Genomic DNA, 7058 nt, shown 5'->3' on the forward strand with positions numbered 1-7058 from the left:
GCTTTGGGAGGACCCCCTGTGTTAGCCAGTCCAGACTGTAGCAAAGAAATTATTGTGCAGGTGGATGCTTCAAGCTATGGGATGGGGGCTGTACTTAGCCAGATTTCTTCAGAGGAAAAAGAGAACCCAGTGGTTTATCTCAGTCATAGGCTCCAACCCAGGGAGGAATGCTATGCAGTGGTAGAAAAGGAATGTCTAGCCATAGTGTGAGCACTTCAAAAACTTCAGCCTTATCTGTATGGAAGAAATTTCACTGTGATGACAGATCACAACCCTCTAACATGTTTAAACAGAGCCAGTCAGCAAAATGCCAAGTTGCTTAGATGGAGCCTGGGGTTGCAAGCATATGATATGTCAGTGCAGCACCACAGTGGGAGTAGCAATGCCAATGCAGATGGGCTCTCAAGACAGGGAATGGGGTGAGGTACACCCAGATAGACCTGATACTCTCAAGCGAAGTTTCTCAAAGGGCACTTTATTTATTTATTTTTATTTTACATTTGTTGACCGGGCTAGTCTAGCTGGATACATGTCCTTTTTCAGTAGAGGCCCGGGGAGATAAGCTCCAATACATGGTCTACAATAGTACAAGTTCAAACAACACAGAAAAATATCAATATACTAATAAAAATAGCAACTTTAAAAAGGAAAATAAAAATCATCAGCAATGGTATTAAGTAATTAGTGGTACAGAGTTTGTAACAGGATATATTATTGAGGACAAAAATCATAAAACAGTGAAATTTCAGGTATGGAGACATGTCAGGTTAGGTCATAGGTAAACAAAGGAAGTTAGGTGAGTAGTAATGTAGCAAAGGAGTTACTTAAGAAGAGAAAGTAAAAAGAGGATATAAAAAAAGAAAAGGGGTAGATAAGAAAGGTATGATAAGATGAAAAAAAAGTAGCAGAGGCTAGTAAGCACTGGATAGGTTAGACAAATTAGTAGAGGTAGATGACTAGTCTGGTTTTGAACAGGGGCATAGCCAGTGAGTTTTGAGGAGAAGTTTAAGTCTATTTTTAAAGAGAGATAATGAGGTGAGTGAGGAGAGGTCACAAGGGAGAAGATTCCAGGATTTACCTACAGAATTAGAGAAAAGGGAATCCCCAGCTCTGTTGTTAGGTTTAGTGGTGTGGACTAGTAGTTTTTGAGATGAGCGTAAGGACTTCAGATTTGTGTGGGGGGTGATTAGGGTAGATAAACTTGGAGTATTAGAAGGTTTATAAAGAATGTTGTGGGCAAGGGTGAGTTGGTGAAATGTAATCAGGTGTTGTAGTTCTAAGCATCCTAGCTGTTTTAGGTTAATGCAGTGATGGGTTCTGAATGGGTTGCCTTTAGCAAATCGTGCTATGTTATTATAAGCCATTTCCAAAACTTCAAGACTGTTGCAACATTGCTATCTGCTGTAAGGAAAACCAAGCCAAGCATTTCAAATGTGTCTTTTGAAGTTGACAAGATCTTATGAATCTCTTTGATGTTTTACAAGTCAGCTCCAGTGAGTCTGGATGAAGGTTTCATGCCCATTGTTTTAAGGTTAAAGTTAAGGGCCAGTATTTACATATGGAAGGTGCTTTATTGCTCTGGTTTCTGCTAGAGTGTATATGTGAAATGCCTTGTATTGTTGTAGTCTCCTGAGCAGGTGTTAGCTTGCTAAATAATGCAGTTTGTTTGCCTGGGAACTCCAGATTAAGTGTCAAGATTATGTAATGTGAATACTGAGAAAACCTAAGTATCAAAATGATGTAATTTGGGAGGGCCTCAGCAGAGCTGTTGGTGAGTGTTTAAAAACTATTGCTCAGTGACATACTGGAAGCATTTTGATCTTGGACATCTAACCCAGCACTGCTTATGCTCTATGTATGTAAATAGGATTATAGCACTGTGTTTTCTCTTAAGAATAGCTAAAGATTAGAAAGTTAGATTAAATGTTTTTCTTTGACATCAGACCTGCCCTACTGTATTATTTTAAGTTTCTGTGTGATCTCTGAACTCTTAGATATCTCTGTGGTGTAGTAGTATTATCTTGTGTTTTAATTATTTATTATTAAATATTTTAAAAACCTTTACCTGTGGCTGGTTTGTATAGAGAAGTATGCTCTAGAGTACATTGCATATTTATAGAGTTCATTGTAATAGGCCACTCTAAAATAAGCCTTAGACTGAATAGTCACATTATCAATTGGATAATAATATTGCACAGTAATAATTGGACACCATTTTAAGGGCCTTTTAGTAGCTGATAATATGAGCTGGTGGTGGCAGAAATTACTACTGTATAGTCTGGGTAAAGGGGCACAACTGCAGAATCTGTGTCAGCCTTTCCCAGGAGTGTCTGTGAAGTTGTATAAATACTTATCTCAAAGTGTGGGTGTGTGCAGCTACCTGGGCAGGGACACAAAGCACTGGTTGGACAGAGAGGGTACTGGAGGTTTGCTTGCCAGCTAGGCTGAGATCTGGACCCTATAGCTGTGCCAGTTGGGAGTCTTATTCGGGATCTGGTGAGCAAGGGAGCAACCAGCCCCAGACTGACTGTGATCTCTGTGTGCACTTAAGGGAACTTGTACTTTACTGTGTGTATTAGTTATCCTTTCCTCTTCTAGGAGTTGCCCTCTCTGGTGTCAGTGGTGAGGATTGAGGCTCCTTGATTGCTGGGCCAGGGCACATAAGAATATGGCCTGTGGAAGCAGTCTTGGCACTACAGGACTGCTTAGAATGTATGAACTGGTCAGTGTTGAGAGATGTAGCTGTAAAGAACCACCATATTGACCTAAAGAAGTATATGGAATCTGTAATGGCTTATATTTCAAAATGTGTTGATGATGTAAAGGTCATCAAATGTATCACCATGCATGCTAATCAAAAACCCAGGCTATCTGCCAAAGTGTACAAGCTCCTAAAGGCACGAAATGCTGCATTTAAATTTAAACACAAGAATGGCCTAAGAAAGGCCAGAGCAAATCTTAGAAGAGCTCTCTCAACCCAAGACTGGATCAGACAGTCAAGAGGAGAAGGGAAATACTTGCATAACACCACCAGTCTCACATACACCCATTAAACTAGCACTGGCATAAAACACACATAAATACACAAAAAACATACTCAGAGGCTCTAAATAAAAATCTGTAAAAGTAACAGAGATCTCCAAAGCAGACATCCAAGCAACCTCCACCCCAACACAAACCATGAAACACATACTTCACAAAATCAGTATGCCACGCAATCACAGCCCTTAAAGGACAACGGGATATTAAAGCAGATTGTTCAACCTGCTGTCTCTTTTAATCCCTGTTCATTGATACAGACTCAAAAAATCACCCATGCAGCTTTAAAAACTAATCCACTCAACTGTTTTCCCTGTTAGGCTTCCTACCTTTCCATACTGTTTTACTTTCACTTTGAAAACCAAGTTGAAAAACCTCTAGCTAGCTCTGAAATGATGATGCCACATCTGTCAGAGCTCTTGCTCTAGCTACTGGGATGTTTCCTCCCCCAAAGTGATGTAATCCCTGCCTGATTTGCATGCTGTATATAAGAGCCAGTGGACCTCCCACATTGTGATGTCAGAGCTGACTTGTCCAGCCCACTCTTAACCTAGCAAAAATGTCAAACTATAATCTCATTTTTCTGAAGAGCCCTACCAATATGTGACAAAGTACAGGCAGAAGCACAGTAACAGCTAAAAAAATAAAAAAATCTAAGAGCATAAATTTGCAATGACTATGTGTAGACATTAATAGCATGTTTTTACATAAGAAGCAGATGTCTGTCACAATTAATCGGCAACACTACATCAGATTACAAGAGCTATGCAATACTGTAATTTTCTTAAATTACCACTTAAAAAAAGCATGTGGGTGCTGTCATGCAAGTCTGTGAAATATTTTATGTTTATAGTGCATCATTTGTTAGCTATTTAACCAAACAGAAAGGAAAAATAAGTTGGAGTTTGATGCTTTGCAAAACAGTGATTATTCCCAGTGCTATGGCACTTGGTTCTAAATTTGACAGGAGGAGTGCAACAAAAAAAGTCTCCCACTGTAAGGAAGGAAAGGCTGACAAGAAAACAATACATTAGTCTGGTCACCTGCTGTGAGGTGTCAATCACATGCAGATAATGGGTCAAATTACCCTTAGCTCTTTGACAGCTAGGGAAGGTAGGTGTGAAGGGGAGGGGAGATACCTTGAAGAACTAGATTTCAGCCTTCACAAAAGAAATCAAGTTAGAATTTCTAAGAAGAAAGAGGAATAAAATGCACTTTTCAATTCTGTTCTGTAGCATTTGTACTGCTTGTGTTTGAAGTAGTCATTGAAAAAGGATAACATTTTAACCAAAAGTAGGTGAATATAACACAGCAGTTAATGCCTGTAAAATCAGTGCACTGATAGGAGCTTTAGGGAAAACGTGGCAGATCTGATGCAATTTTTTGACACAAACAATGCATTCTGGGATACTTACAGGCAGACTAAACAGTCAGAATTATTTCAAGATGCCAGACCCCATGTGGTCAGATTCATCAATTGCATATAAAAATATCTAAAATGCTCTAAATAGCCCCAGAGTGGTGTTAAAATGTAGGAAACAGCAAACCATGCTGAAATAAACATGTTTTTTGAGTCTGTGGTTGTGGTTGTCCTTTAAGGCAAAATAACATACCCAGTATACTAGTAATAGGTGACTCTAGAGTCAGGCACACTGACGTCCCACTCACTAGGCTGAATAAGGAGAAGGTTACTGTTAGCTGCCTGTCGGGTGCCAGGATCCGCCACATAACACAAGCAGTCAGGTCACTCCAAAACAAGTACAAATACAACTCTGTCATTGTCCATGTTGATGCGAATGACCTGAGCCGTACCTCCCTGGACTACATGAAAAGAGACATGGAAGAGCTCTCTGATCACTTAGCCCAGGCCAGCATGACCCTGACCCTGAGTAGCACCCTGCCATCACCAAGAATAATACCATGGTATAAAGAAAAAATAATCAATTTCAACAATTGGCTAAGTTTCTGGTGTCATTTAAAGGGGATCCAGTGTCTGTCCACCTGGGATGACATGCTCGACAAGCCATGCTGCTTCACTAGAGATTGCTTGCACCTGTCACCCCTAGGCTTTTGAATACTAGCCAAGGCTCTTGCCATCCCCATAGTGCCTTTTTTAGGCAAGACTCAAAAGACAAACCCACCGCCGTAAATAGCACAGGTAACAAAAACCAAAAAACTGAGGGTAATGCTGTTCAATGCCAGAAGTCTAAACCTCAAAATGCATGCACTCAAGGCACTCCTCAGTATAGAGAAAATCGATATATGTGCAATAACAGAAACCTGGATTAAGGCTCCAGAGAGTATCCCAGCACTACCAGGCTACAACTCATACCATACATTTTGGCCACAGAACTCAGACCGAAATACAAAAGGCAGGGGCATATCCATATTCATCAAGGATGCCCACACCTCCAGGTTAGTGGCACAGCATGATGCTTCAGAGATCATCCACGTGCAACCAACAATGGGCAAAACTGCAATTCAAATTGTAGCTTGCTACAGATCAGCCACCATGTCCCAGGACCCCCATTCCACATTTCTGGAAACACTGGGAAACAAAGGTTCTACCAAACACCCTAATATTGGGTGATTTCAATTACCCAAACATTAACTTGGAGAACTACTCAAGTACTAACTCCCTTGCCCAACATTTCCTAGAATTTATAAACTCAAATGACCCTGGATCAACTGGTGAACACTCCCACCAGAGGTGACAACATATTGGACCTGGTCATCACCAACATGGGTTAATAGTGTTCCACACCGGAGGTTAACTCATCGCTAGTTAGATCTGACCATAAACAAATCACTTTGGATATCCACATTCCGCCCCCACCCCAGACAATGAAACCACTGTGAAAAACTTTTCAAAAGCAAACTTCACGTTACTTAAGACAGAGGTGAAAAGTTGCAAAACCCCCATGCTAAAGGATTATGCTGTCCAAGCTGCAAAATCCTTTACTAATGCATTCTACGGGCACCTACAAGAATGCATGGATCATGCTATCCCAAGCAAAACCAAGAAAAGGAAACCAATCTGGTGGGCCCCTGCCATAAACAAGCTATACAACAGAAGGAGGAAACTAGTACAGAAAAGAGTAAAATCCCAAGAAGGGAAGACATCCCTGATCAGTAGCAGCAAGAAGCTACGATCCCTCATAAAATCATCCAAGTCAAGCTTCGAAAGAAAAATTGCCAAGGACTCCAAAGATAACCACAAGGCATTCTTTAGCTATGTCAAGAATACAATTGGCAGCCAGTACAACTCGCTTACTGCCTCCACTCTCAGCCAACAGCTTGGATCGAACAATATTCAAATACTTCTCAAAAACTAAGAACGAAACTTCATTTAATCACAGTGGTTTAGCGCTTTCACTTGCAAGAGGCAAGCTTCATCAGAACAACAATGAAAAAGAATCAACTGTTTAAATACAAGTAAAGGCGCCAAAATTGGCTAATTACAATTGATTACATCATTAAAAAATTTTTGTAATATTTGTAATATTTTTTATATGTTTGAATGTCTTTTTAAACGAATTATTTTTTAATGATGTAATCAATTGTAATTAGCCAAGTTTGGCGCCTTTACTTGTATTTAAACAGTTGATTCTTTTTCATTGTTGTTCTGATGAAGCTTGCCTCTTGCAAGTGAAAGCGCTAAACCACTGTGATTAAATGAAGTTTCGTTCTTAGTTTTTGAGAAGTATTTGAATATTGTTCGATCCAAGCTGTTGGCTGAGAGTGGAGGCAGTAAGCGAGTTGTACTGGCTGCCAATTGTATTTTCCTTGTTGTTCACAGCTCGTATTTGTTACGCTATGTCAAGAATCTAAGTGGCAATGCTCAGATCTGCTAGTGCAGAGTGGCACAAAATACACTGAACCGACCGATATTGCCAACATCCTGGCGGACAGGTTCAGTGCAAACTTCACCCCCCTCTCACCCCCAAAAGGGCCCATAACCATACCAGAAGAATGTAAAGCCCCTGAAATCACAGACACTCAGGTTAAAACAGCCCTTT

The sequence above is a fragment of the Protopterus annectens genome, chromosome 5.part0, assembly GCF_019279795.1.
Source record: "Protopterus annectens isolate FY-2018-M chromosome 5.part0, PAN1.0, whole genome shotgun sequence".
NCBI lineage: Eukaryota > Metazoa > Chordata > Ceratodontiformes > Protopteridae > Protopterus > Protopterus annectens.